A 14984-nucleotide genomic window follows, 5' to 3' on the forward strand; every position below is an offset into this window, starting at 1 on the left:
CAATGTTTTTCTGGATGTGCTGGACAACCCATCGGTCAAGCTCCCTGGTGAAGCGGATTTGGCTATTCCTGATCCGGAGGCTCAATTGGTGGCAGCTCTTCATGTTATTCCGGATTGGACATTTCCTTACCTGGCGTACAAGAACCGGGGCGAGTTACCAGAGGATGAAACTCTGGCCCGACAGATAGTCCGGCGATCCAAGTCCATGACTATTATCAACGGCGAGTTGCATCATTGCAGTGTGTCAGGGGCGTTTCAACGCTGTGTGTCTCCTGAAGAAGGCCGTGAAATTTTGCGTGAGATCCACGAAGGAGATTGTGGTCACCACGCCAGTTCAAAATCTCTGGTGGCTAAAGCGTTCCGCCATGGCTTCTATTGGTTAACTGCTCATGCTGATGCGGAGGATCTGGTCAGACGATGTGATGGTTGCCAAAAGTTTTCAAGACATGCTCATGTGCCGGCTCAAGAATTAAGAATGATTCCAATTACTTGGCCGTTTGCGACTTGGGGGCTGGATATGGTTGGGCCTTTCAAAAGGTCCAAAGATAAGAAGACCCACCTCCTAGTGGCGATTGACAAGTTTACAAAGTGGGTGGAGGCAGAACCTGTTAGCAAGTGTGATGCGGCCACGGCGGTTCAGTTCATCAAAAAAGTGATTTTCCGGTTTGGCTTTCCACACAGTATCATCATAGATAATGGTACCAATTTGTCCAAGGGTGCCATGAAGGAGTTCTGCGAACGGGAGCACATCCGGCTCGACGTTTCATCAGTGGCACACCCACAGTCCAATGGTCAAGCAGAAAGGGCTAATCAAGAGATCTTGAGAGGCATCAAGCCCCGGCTTATGGTTCCTTTGCAAAGAACACCGGGTTGTTAGGTAGAGGAGTTACCATCTGTGTTATGGAGCATCAATACTACACCCAACAGATCAACAGGATACACACCGTTCTTCATGGTCTACGGAGCGGAGGCGGTTCTCCCTAGTGATATCCGTCATGACTCACCACGTGTGGCGGCTTATGTTGAAGCGGACAACGAGACAGCATGGCAAGACGCTTTGGACCTGTTGGATGAAGAACGTGACATAGCAGCTGCCCGTTCAGCGATTTACCAACAGGATCTTCGTCGATATCACAGTCGCCGAGTCAGAACCAAAACCTTTCAGGAAGGAGATTTGGTGCTTCGGCTCATCCAAGATCAGACTAATATGCATAAGCTATCCCCACCTTGGGAGGGACCTTTCATGGTCAGCAAGAATCTGCACAACGGGTCATACTATCTGATCAATATTCGAGAGCATAAAGACTCACGTACATCAGAGGAGGAGACCAACAGGCCGTGGAACATAGCTCATCTTCGGCCTTACTATACCTGAGCCAATGGCTCTACTTATGTACATATTATGACGATGTGTATATATATATATATATATATATATATATATATATATGATTAAATATAATAAACCGGAACCTCAGCTAAAGCGGGGTATCTGTTCTTTTACATCATGTGTGGTTACAGTGAGTTGTTCTAAAGCGGCCTCCGGTTTACCCCTTGAGTTAGCTTTTCAAAGCATCATCACTTGGGGGCTTGGTCGTGTCCGAACCAATGCAACACCTCTTGATAGGCGAGAGCCACCAGATCACTTGGGGACTTGGTCATGTCTGAACCAGTCATGCCTCTTGATCGGCCTAAGGCCACAAAATCACTTGGGGGCTTGGTCGAACCCGAACCATTGCCACGCCTCTTGATCGGCATAAATGCCACGGTTTCATTTGGGGACCTGGCTGACTTGAACCATAGCTACACCTATCGGGAGCTTGGTCGTGTCCGACCATGGTAACGCCATCTGATCGGCTCAAATAAGCCTCTTTTTTTACAAACGGTTTTTTATCATTGTCTTTGCTTCACAACCTTCTTTGATAGATATTTCTTTCTTTTTGTTGCGTTTTTCAAACCGACAAAGTTTTAAACCAGTTCAAACTGTCAATTGACGGAATACGGTCCATTTTTTGATCCGGAGACTATTTGCCCGGTTTAATTTTTTATTAACATCCTATTTTGGAGTAACACGGTGTTTTCTTATAACCTGGCACGGTTTACATGGTAAACTGGCATTATATATATACAGGAGCTGCTATCTCCTCCAACAGTGTGGGTTTATAAACCTCCGCTTCAAGATTGGCTAAGCCAACTTCATGCCCAACAATGGCAGATTTTTATATGGCAGGAAATACTTTGGAAAGTTCATCACCCAAAGGAAGAACAAGTTGCAGTAATTATGCACGAAGGCATATCAAAATCAAGAGTATCGGCTAACCTATTACAAGGCAACACGGTGCCCAAAACAAGATCATTGTTTTTTTCAAAGGAGAAGCAGTTTAAACCGGCTTCCGGTTCAAGCTTGGTCACCAGCCTGGCCTGATAGTTGTGGGTCATCCCGCGCCGCTTCAACTTCAGTTTGTCTACCCAGCGGCTGGAAATCAATAGTTGTCCAGTCGATTCCCATTAATGCTTGAAAGACAGCTTCATCATGGATCAGCAACGACGGTTCAATATCAGGAGCGTAAGTATGCTTACAGATTGGAGGGATAAGATTTTCCGCTTCATGAATTGGTGCAGCTACTCGCTTGTTTTGATTGTCATATTGGGCTTGATAATGAGACATGTCTGCTTCTTCAGCCAATTGACAAGCTAGCGGACGCACCTCCCGGTTTATTGCTCGCAGATCCGCTTCACTAAACTCTGACCCGTCTTCTTTCAAGCTGGGATAGCCCTGAGCCGCTTCAATAGGATCAAAATCTGGCACCCAAGCTTTTGCTCGGATTAAGGCATTGATCGCACCGGTTCGAGCAGCAGATTTCTTCAGCTCTTCAACCCGGGCAGGAAGCACCGACAGTTTCTGCAGAGTGTCCTGAATCAAAGTGGGCGCCGGCTTGTTGTGGAATGTAGTACAGATGATCCGCTGTGCACCAGTGTACAGTTGTTCGATCAACGTATAGGCAGCTTTCAATTTCTTCCGCACATCTGACCCCAAATGACCAATGCGTGTCCCTGAAATATCACAAAGGGTTAACAAACCGGCAGCCCTGTCAGACGGCAGAATCAATTCAGAAATCAAACCGGCTTGCCAAAGATAGCAGCGGTCATGGCATGCACGTGCCGCTTTAGGCTCGTCAGTTCATCCACCACCGGTTTTAGTGCAGCCTCGGCGTCTTCTGCTCGTTTGGTTAAAATGGATTTTTCAGTAGCTCAATCCGCCCGCTCCTTCTTGAAATCCTTCTTAAGTTGTTCCATGACGCTTAAGGCGTTGGTCAACTCATCTTTTGCTTTTGAGGTTTCAGTCTGTTGGGACTTCAGATTTTCTTGGAGATCAGCGATTTGGGTCTCTTTTGTCTTCAGCTCAGCCTGCATATAGACAGTTATATGATTCAGCAAGCAGTGCAAGAATTGAAGCACCAACCACATAACAAGTTATGCACTTGGCGCTTGGGGGCTAATGCCTATTTGATATTCATATTTCACTTGATTATAAAGTCCCAAGCTCAATACAAGTATTCAACTTGGCACTTGGGGGCTAATGGCTATTTGTTCAAATAAGTTCTGATGCGGCGATATTAATTACTTAAGTCCCGGTTTAACTACACTAAGTTGAACCGGCCCTTGGGGGCTACATCAGTGAATTTCGAGGCATTAAGATTCATGTTAGTAAGTCCCAGTTTGACAGAAGATTACAAACCGGTCCTTGGAGGCTAGGCGAGTCAGCAAGAATTGAAGCATACATGCAGGAAAGAGCATATGGAGGTTACCTCATATTTATCTTTCATCATGTTAACCAGACCGGCTTCATAGTCACGACTGATATATAGCCGGTTCAGATAACCGGAATGGATGTCTTGGGCGTTCAGAGCAGCGTAAGTCGCCAGATCAATATTCCACTTACCCTTGCCAAAGGCAGCAAATTCTTCCTTGGCAGTATGTTTAGACAAAGCGACAGGATTGCTTGGCTCTATATGGCCAATGCTAGTAATAACAACTTCATCATCCTTGGCGTTGCCGGTTTGCATTGGGGCTGTTAGTTTATCAGTAGACTTGGATGGACTGGTGGTTTTCGCAATCCGGATGGGGCTTCTGGGCTGGTCAACAGGACCGGAGGTATTAACATGTCTCTCTTCAGTAATAAAATCATCATCTTGTGGTGGTGGGTCATTTGGCACATCCTCACGGATGGCCGCTTCAGGGCTGAGTACTCTGTCCGGTTCAGGAATAGCATCTTCTTCAGCTGCTTTATCTAGGCGAGCCTTCTTGCTTGGCTTAAGCTTGGCCCTGAAAGGAGTAACAAAGGTCAGTACAGTATATGCTACAAAGTAATGTACCAGAAGCATTATGATAAAGCATGGCTTACCCAAGCACCGTTTTGAGCGGCGGCGGCTGGGTAGCTGATGACTCGCCAGATGATGAATGGGAAGTGACCTGATAATCGGAGTCAGACGGATTAAGAGGTTGACGAAAACAGTCCATTTTAGGACAAGCACTGACAGGCAAATTAGAGACCTCTGAATGGCGTTTCCAAACCGGACTATTCGGTAAACCGGCAGAGGTAACTACCTGGCCACTATGCCGAGTCGTGCGGCGAGCTTCGTGCTGTTGAGTCTTCATAAGAAATTTGGGATCCAAGTAAGCAAGAGGATGAGAAAATTTAACCTTCCGGTTTACCTGGCGGATTTTTAGTGAAGGCAAAGGATCTGAATTAGAGGAAAGAATAATTACCTCTGCAACATCAGCATGACTGGCTTCGGCATCATCCTGACAAATATCATCATCAATAAGGCGCGTGAAATATAAGCCAAGTGAATCAAGTTCTACCTCAAGGTCCGGGTTACCCACATCGTCATCAGTGGCCGGATCAGAGGATGCAGTGGTTCTTTTCCTGTGGGTAGTCTTCTTCACAACTTTAGTCTTTTGCCGGATTGATCTTTCCGGTTTGTCTGGTTTTTCTGGTTTATCCTGCGGCAGTTTCTTGCTTCAAAACGGATCATTGCCCTGTTTAAACAGGTATTGATATTAAATAATGACCAGATATATCAATAACAAGTTCAGAAAAAAGAACAATCAAACTCTTACAGCTGGCGGTTTGTTGGTGGCATAGAAGGGAAGCAGGCCGGTTCGAGCACAGATGTGTTCTAGTTCATTCAGCATTTTATTCACAGCCTTTGTGATTTCTTCGTCGGTAAGCTGGATGTTACAATGTCGCAGTGGGTCATCAACACTGCCAGTATACTCGCACATCAAACCGGAGCGCTGACTCAGGGGCAGTATGCTCCACGATATCCAAAAATGAGCGAGATCAACTCCTGTTAAACCATTGGCCATGAAGGCTCTGAGCTTGGACAGTTGCGGAGCGTATTTGCTTCTCTCCTTGGCAGTCAACCTTTGTGGAAAGGGGTGTGTATTGCTAAGCCGTTCCGGACGAAAGCCAGGCAAAGGATTTTCACTAGCAGGGGAGGTGTCTTTGCCGTAGAACCATGTTTGATTCCACTTTTTGGGGTGGCTGTGCAGCTTGGCGTGAGGGTATGTGACTTCTTTCCTTTTCTGAATCGCCACACCTCCCAATTCCGTATTGGAACCATCAGAAAATTTAGTACGACGGTTTAGATGGAAACAGTCTCTGAACAACTCCACTATGGGTTCCTCTTGAAAGAACACCTCACAGAGCACTTGGAAGTGACACATGTTTGTAACAGAGTTGGGGCCAGTGTCTTGTGGATGGAGTTGAAAATCGGCTAAAACGTCCCGGTAAAATTTAGAACCGGGCGGCTTAAAGCCCCGGGCTAAGTGATCTAAGAAGACGACGACCTCTCCTTCTTGAGGTGTGGGAGGGCATTCTTTGCCAGGGACCCTCCAATGGATGGTGTTTTTGCTGCCTAAAGCGCCAATCAAGACTGAATTGTTCAGTTGAGTCTCTGTGACACGAGAAGGAACCCAGTTGCACTCATATACTTGCTTGGCCATGATGAAATCTACAAGATAGGTGATTCCGGTTCAAGAATGCATTGATAAAAGTACACTGGCATGTACAATGTTAAACCAGAGACAGCTCTATCTAAACCGGAGTTTTCTAAAGCAACAACATCTGGTGGTTCAACAAGGGGACTAATGGTATATACTGGTTTGGCAATTTTTTCCTACAAAGTTAAACCGCCGGATCTAAGCAGTGAAACAGTTGAGATTGCGGATGGGTAAGTGTACAGAAATAGATTTCACAAGATTTCTTTACACCGACGGATCTGAAGCAAGTTCAGAAAAGACGGAAAATATTCAGGGGTCAAAAAAGAACAGTACCGAATCAATAGGCAGAGATACAGGTAGATCTATGGTCTTGAGGCATGTAAGTGAAGGCGGATGCTAAAAACTACCGCTACACAGAGCAAAGGTTTACAAGTTTATCTAAGATCTATCATATGAGTACGAAGCAGACGATGAACACGGCAGAACTTGGAAACCCTAGAACGGATCTACGGAGGAAAAGGTGAAGAACTCACCGGAGCCGAGGAAGAAATAGAAGGTCGCCGCGATACTCTGGAACAATCAGGGTGATGCAGCGGCCAAGGTTGGAGCAGAGGTCGTCGATGGCGGCGGAGCTCCGAAGCTGGACGACACGAGGAAGACGAAGCAGAAGGGCACGAAGGGGAAAAAGAAATGACCCCTCGGTCCTATTTATAAAGAAAGGGACATGTGTCAGGCGCGAGAATCAAGGGGCCGCGAATTTGGAAATGGAGTTGTCGCCTTAATTGTCACAGATCTATTAAACAAGAAGGTATCATGGATAGTTTCTTTATGACAGATGACGTCACTCTGGTTTACAGCAATCGGAGAAGATGACATCACGACGGTTCACCAAACTACGAGGAGATGTTGAAGATGAAGTTTTTTGCTAAAGGATTGACATGAACCTGTTCAAATCAATCTGGGGCCTAATGTTGGGGATATTACTACTAGGCGTAAACCGGCCTACTTGGGCTGGATTAACCTCATCAGTAGTTAAGTATGTTAAAGCCCATGACCGGTTTAAAGCCCATAGCCGTAAACCGGCGTCGGTATGTAAGCTTGTATTGTAAGTTAGGAATAAGTAGAGACCAAACCGAACACGTATATGAGCCGGTGTTGGGACTCTGTAAACTGACGGCGTCACCCGTGTATATAAGGGGACGACCCGGCAGCGGTTCAAGGACAGACAACAACTCGAGACTTAGGTGAAGCTTGTTTGCTCCCTAGTCATCGAAACCCCATCAATTCCATCACAACTAGACATAGGCTTTTACCTTCATCGAAGGAGCCGAACTAGTATAAACTCTCTTGCGTCCCTGTGTCCGCTTTAACCCCTTCAAGCTAACCCGTTGCGATGGCTCCACGACTAAGTCCTTTCTCTAGGACATCTGCCGTGACAAAACCACGACAGAAACCATTAAGGAATGTCGTTTTGACGTCCATTTGTCATATCTCATAATCATAGAATGCGGCAATTGCTAACATGATTCGGACGGACTTCAGCTTCGCTACGGGTGAGAAAGTCTCATCGTAGTCAACCCCTTGAACTTGTCGATAACCCTTAGCGACAAGCCGAGCTTTATAGATGGTCACATTACCATCCGCGTCTGTCTTCTTCTTAAAGATCCATTTATTTTCTATGGCTCGCCGATCAACGGGCAAGTCAGTCAAAGTCCATACTTTGTTTTCATACATGGATCCTATCTCGGATTTCATGGCTTCCAGCCATTTGTCGGAATCCGGGCCCGCCATCGCTTCTTCATAGTTCGAAGGTTCACCGTTTGTCTAACAACATGATTTCCAAGACAGGGTTGCCGTACCACTCTGGTGCGGAATGTGTCCTTGTGGACCTACGAAGTTCAGTAGCAACTTGATCTGAAGTTTCATGATCATCATCATCAACTTCCTCTCTAGTCGGTGCAGGCACCTCAGGAACATTTTCTTGAGCTGCGCCACTTACCGGTTCAAGAGGCAATACTTCATCAAGTTCTACTTTCCTCCCACTTATTTCTTTCGAGAGAAACTCTTTCTCTAGAAAGGACCCATTCTTGGCAACAAAGATCTTGCCTTCGGATCTAAGGTAGAAGGTATACCCAACAGTTTCTTTAGGGTATCCTATGAAGACGCATTTTTCCGACTTGGGTTCGAGCTTTTCAGGTTGAAGTTTCTTGACATAAGCATCGCATCCCCAAACTTTTAGAAACGACAGCTTAGGTTTCTTCCCAAACCATAATTCATACGGTGTCGTCTCAATGGATTTCGACGGAGCCCTATTTAAAGTGAATGCGGCAGTCTCTAAAGCATAGCCCCGAAATGACAGCGGTAAATCGGTAAGAGACATCATAGATCGCACCATATCTAATAGAGTGTGATTACGATGTTCGGACACACCATTACGCTGAGGTGTTCCAGGCGGCGTGAGTTGTGAAACTATTCCACATTTTCTTAAGTGTGTGCCAAATTCGTGACTCAAGTATTCTCCCCCACGATCTGATCGCAAGAACTTGATTTTCCTGTCACGTTGATTCTCAACCTCACTCTGAAATTCCTTGAACTTTTCAAAGGTCTCAGACTTGTGTTTCATTAAGTAGACATACCCATATCTACTCAAGTCATCAGTGAGGGTGAGAACATAATGATAGCCACCGCGAGCCTCAACACTCATTGGACCGCACACATCAGTATGTATGATTTCCAATAAGTTGGTTGCTCGCTCCATTGTTCTTGAGAACGGAGTCTTGGTCATTTTACCCATGAGGCATGGTTCGCACGTATCAAATGATTCGTAATCAAGAGACTCTAAAAGTCCATCTGCATGGAGCTTCTTCATGCGTTTGACACCTATGTGACCAAGGCGGCAGTGCCACAAGTATGTGGGACTATTATTATCAACCTTACATCTTTTGGTATTCACACTATGAATATGTGTAGCATTACGCTCAAGATTCATTAAGAATAAACCATTCACCATCGGAGCATGACCATAAAACATATCTCTCATATAAATAGAACAACCATTATTCTCGGATTTAAATGAGTAGCCATCTCGTATTAAACGAGATCCTGATACAATGTTCATGCTCAAAGCTGGCACTAAATAACAATTATTGAGGTTTAAAACTAATCCCGTAGGTAAATGTAGAGGTAGCGTGCCGACAGCAATCACATCGACCTTGGAACCATTCCCGACGCGCATCGTCACCTCGTCCTTCGCCAGTCTCCGCTTATTCCGCAGCTCCTGCTTTGAGTTACAAATGTGAGCAACCGCACCGGTGTCAAATACCCAGGAGCTACTACGAGTACTGGTAAGGTACACATCAATTACATGTATATCACATATAGTCTCGGGCTTGGGTCCATTCTTTGGCTTCTTCCCGGCAGCTTGCTTACCGGGCGCGGCAACTCCCTTGCCGTCCTTCTTGAAGTTCTTCTTACCCTTGCCTTTCTTGAACTTAGTGGTTTTATTCACCATCAACACTTGATGTTCCTTTTTGACTTCTACCTCTGCTGATTTCAGCATTGAATATACCTCAGGAATGGTCTTTTCCATCCCCTGCATATTGAAGTTCATCACAAAGCTCTTGTAGCTCGGTGGAAGCGACTGAAGGATTCTGTCAATGACCGCATCATCCGGGAGATTAACTCCCAGATGAGTCAAGCGGTTATGCAACCCAGACATTTTGAGTATGTGCTCACTGACAGAACTATTTTCCTCCATCTTACAGCTGAAGAACTTGTCGGAGACTTCATATCTCTCGACCCGGGCATGAGCTTGAAAAACCATTTTCAGCTCTTCGAACATCTCATATGCTCCGTGTCTCTCAAAATGCTTTTGGAGCCCCGGTTCTAAGCTGTAAAGCATGCCGCACTGAACGAGGGAGTAATCATCAGCACGTGTCTGCCAAGCGTTCATAACGTCTTGGTTCTGTGGGACGGGTGCGTCACCTAGCGGTGCTTCTAGGACATAATCTTTCTTGGCAGCTATGAGGATGATCCTCAGGTTTCGGACCCAGTCCGTATAGTTGCTTCCATCGTCTTTCAGCTTGGTTTTCTCTAGGAACATGTTGAAGTTGAGGACAATGTGGGCCATTTGATCTACAAGACATATTGTAAAGATTTTAGACTAAGTTCATGATAATTAAGTTCATCTAATCAAATTATTCAATGAACTCCCACTCAGATAGACATCCCTCCAGTCATCTAAGTATAACATGACCCGAGTTAACTAGGCCGTGTCCGATCATCATGTGAGACGGACTAGTCAATATCGGTGAACATCTTCATGTCGATCGTATCTTCTATACGACTCATACTCGACCTTTTGGTCTTCTGTGTTCCGAGGCCATGTCTGTACATGCTAGGCTCGTCAAGTCAACCTAAGTGTATTGCGTGTGTAAATCTGGCTTACACCCGTTGTATTCGAACGTTAGAATCTATCACACCCGATCATCACATGGTGCTTCGAAACAACGAACCTTCGCAACGATGCACAGTTAGGGGGAACACTTTCTTAAAATTATTACGAGGGATCATCTTATTTAAGCTATCGTCGTTCTAAGCAAATAAGATGTAAAACATGATAAACATCACATGCAATCAAATAGTGACATGATATGGCCAATATCATTTGCTCCTTTTGATCTCCATCTTCGGGGCTCCATGATCATCGTTGTCACCGGCATGACACCATGATCTCCATCATCATGATCTCCATCATCGTGTCTTCTTGAAGTTGTCTCGTCATCTATTACTTCTACTACTATGGCTAACGCTTTAGCAATAAAGTAAAGTAATTACATGACGTTTATGTTGACACGCAGGTCATAAATAAATAAAGACAACTCCTATGGCTCCTGCCGGTTGTCATACTCATCGACATGCAAGTCATGATTCCTATTACAAGAACATGATCATCTCATACATCACATATATCATTCATCACATCCTTTGGCCATATCACATCACAAAACACTTGCTGCAAAACAAGTTAGACGTCCTCTAATTGTTGTTGGAAGTTTTTACGTGGCTGCTATAGGATTCTAGCAAGAACGTTTCTTACCTACGCCAAAACCACAACATGAATTGCCAATTTCTATTTACCCTTCATAAGGACCCTGTTCATCGAATCCGATCCGACTAAAGTGGGAGAGACAGACACCCGCCAGCCACCTTATGCAACTAGTGCATGTCAGTCGGTGGAACCGGTCTCACGTAAGCGTACGTGTAAGGTTGGTCCGGCCGCTTCATCCCACGATGCCGCCGAATCAAGATAAGACTAGTAGCGGCAAGCAAATTGACAATATCGACGCCCACAACTGCTTTGTGTTCTACTCGTGCATAGTAACTACGCATAGACCTAGCTCATGACGCCACTGTTGGGTAACGTAGCATTTTTAAAATTTACTATGCATCACCAAGATCAATCTATGGAGTCATCTAGCAACGAGGGAGAGAGGAGTGCATCTACATACCCTTGTAGATCACGAGCGGAAGCGTTCAAGAGAACGGGGTTGATGAAGTCGTACTCGACGTGATTCAAATCACCGATGACCAAGTGCCGAACGGACAGCACCTCCGCGTTCAACACACATACGGTTGGGAAGACGTCTCCTCCAACTTGATCCAGCAAGGGGGAAGGAGAGGTTGATGAAGATCCAGCAGCACGACAGGGTGGTGGTGGAAGCAACGGTGATCTCGGCAGGGCTTCGCCAAGCGCAGGGAGACGGAGGAGTGTCACGGGAGGGAGAGGGAGAGGCCAGGGGCTTGGGGTGCGCAGCCCTCCCTCCCTCCCACTATATATAGGGTGCCTAGGGGGGCGCCGGCTCTAGGAGATCCAATCTCCTAGGGGGGGCGGCAGCCAAGGGGGGTGCCTTGCCCCCCAAGGCAAGGGTGGCGCCCCCACCCCTAGGGTTTCTAACCCTAGGCGCAGGGGAAGGCCCAAGGGGGGGCGCACCAGCCCACTAGGGGCTGGTTCCCCTCCCACTTCAGCCCATGGGGCCCTTCGGGATAGGTGGCCCCACCCGGTGGACCCCCGGGACCCTTCCGGTGGTCCTGGTACAATACCGGTGACCCCCGAAACCTTCTCGATGGCCGAAACTGGACTTCCTATATATAAATCTTTACCTCCGGACCATTCCGAAACTCCTCATGACGTCTGGGATCTCATCCGGGACTCCGAACAACTTTCAGGTTACCGTATGCTAATATCTCTACAACCCTAGCGTCACCGACCTTGAGTGTGTAGACCCTACGGGTTCAGGAGACATGCAGACATGACCGAGAAGCCTCTCCGGTCAATAACCAACAGCGGGATCTGGATACCCATGTTGGCTCCCACATGCTCCACGATGATCTCATCAGATGAACCACGATGTCGAGGATTCAATCAATCCGTATACAATTCCCTTTGTTAATCGGTACGTTACTTGCCCGAGACTCGATCGTCGGTATCCCAATACCTTGTTCAGTCTCGTTACCGGCAAGTCACTTTACTCGTACCGTAATGCATGATCCCGTGATTAACCACTTGATCACATTGAGCTCATTATGATGATGCATTACCGAGTGGGCCCAGAGATACCTCTCCGTCATACGGAGTGACAAATCCCAGTCTCGATTCGTGCCAACCCAACAGATACTTTCAGAGATACCTGTAATGTACCTTTATAGTCACCCAGTTACGTTGTGACATTTGGCACACCCAAGGCACTCCTACGGTATCCAGGAGTTGCGCAATCTCATGGTCTAAGGAAATGATACTTGACATTCAGAAAAGCTACAGCAAACGAACTACACGATCTTTGAGCTATGCTTAGGATTGGGTCTTGTCCATCACATCATTCTCCTAATGATGTGATCCCATTATCAATGACATCTAATGTCCATAGTCAGGAAACCATGACTATCTTTTGATCAACGAGCTAGTCAACTAGAGGCTCACTAGGGACGTGTTGTGGTCTATGTATTCACACATGTATTACGATTTCCGGATAACACAATTATAGCATGAACAATAGACAATTATCATGAACAAAGAAATATAATAATAACCATTTTATTATTGCCTCTAGGGCATATTTCCAACATATAAATAGCCGCCCCCTACAACCACTAGCTGGTTGGCTGCTCCGCGAGAAACTGACACTTTTAATTGAGAGCATCCCATCCCCCGAGGACTTTGATCGAAAATCATCAAGTGAGGAAAACCCAAACCCAAACACCTACAAACCCAAAGTGATTGAGCATCACTGAAGAGATTGTTCCTGTGTGGAACCGATGCTTGTTACCTTTGAGGACTATGCATCCTCCAAACGAATAGGTGTCATGGTCTAGAGCATCCAAGAGAAAATTGTGGATTGCCGGGTGACCAAGTCTGTGAAGGTTTGGAAGTCACCTGAAGACTTACCACGAGTGATTGGGCGATGTCTGTGTGACCTTAGCTCAAGGAGAATACGGTGAGGACTGGGTGTCCTCAGGTTTAAATACCTAGCCGCTCCAACCAAACGTACAACTGTCACAACAGTTGGAACTGGTCTACCAAATCATTGTCTTCACCGAGCTAACTGGTTCTATTTCCTCAACCCTTTCATTTCCTCATTACTGTGTTGTGTGCTTGTTCATATCTGTTTAAAGGCTTTGGCTGAAGACTTTCTCAATTTCCTCAGTTCAATTTCTTCAGTCTGTTTGTCTTCACCTTGTTGTATCCTATGCTTACGCTTTCTGTACTATGTGTTTGTTTCCAATTCATCATGATGCCCATGCTTATGTTATGTCATGTCTGCATCTGAGTACTTATTTCGCTGCAAGTAGTTCTTCGCTTAGAAATTTCCTCACCATGAAATTCCTAAGTGAAGAATTCATAAAAATCGTCTATTCACCCCCCCTCTAGTCGACTTAACGCACTTTCAAATTCCTATCTTTTGTTCTCCGCTAATAGGAACTCAGGAGTGATTCTTCGTTACACTTTGAGGGATAATCATATGATTCAACTATGTTAGCATTGTTGAGAGATTGCACTAGCGAAAGTACGGACCCTAGGCCTTGTTTTTAAGCATTGCAACACCGTTTTTGTGCCCGTTTACTACTTGTTACCTTGCTGTTTTTATTTATTCAGATTCTAAAAATATATTTCTACCATCCATATACACTTTTGTCACCATCTCTTCGCCTAACTAGTGCACCTATACAATTTGCCATTGTATTGGGTGTGTTGGGGACGAGATTTCTTGTATTTGGTTGCAGGGTCATTTGAGAGAGACCATCTTCATCCTACACCTCTCACAGATTGATAAACCTTAAGTCATCCACTTGAGGGAAAATTGCCACTGTCCTACAAAACTCTGCACTTGGAGGCCCAATGCGTGTCTATAAGAATAAAGTTGCGTAGTAGACATCAAGTTCCGACGGCCTCATGCAATCAACAAATTCATATAAGATTACTGCATGCTTGCTAATGTGCCAAGGGGATCCTTCCCACATACAATCATGATCTCTCTGTGTAGCAAACTCAGCAATAAAGATGTTGTCCCCTATTGATTTGAAAACCAAACCTTTGGGGTTTCCCCATGCCGGGCGAAGGGCATTGGTGATGGTCTGGATATGGAGTATGTTTATGTGAAGAACCTTTCTAACCACCATCCACTTTCGCTATTCCCTGTCACCGCGATCATCTATCACCAAAGGAGTGACTTCTTCATCTGTGATATCAAGTTTCCCAAGTGCTTTTGTGAGTCGATCCCTCCCGTCTTATGCGACAAGGCACCCGCCTCCCTCACTCCTCATGTCCCAATGGACCGGCCATCAAAATCCCGACAGAAAACCTTGCGCCCCGCCGACCAGATTGGCCGGAGCCATCAGCACCCCCGCGTGTAACCCTAATCGCCTCGAGAAGGTTTCCGGGTTTTCCGCAGGACAAAAGGTATTGTTTGTGTGTGTGT

The sequence above is a fragment of the Triticum dicoccoides genome, chromosome 3A (genome assembly GCF_002162155.2).
Source record: "Triticum dicoccoides isolate Atlit2015 ecotype Zavitan chromosome 3A, WEW_v2.0, whole genome shotgun sequence".
NCBI lineage: Eukaryota > Viridiplantae > Streptophyta > Magnoliopsida > Poales > Poaceae > Triticum > Triticum dicoccoides.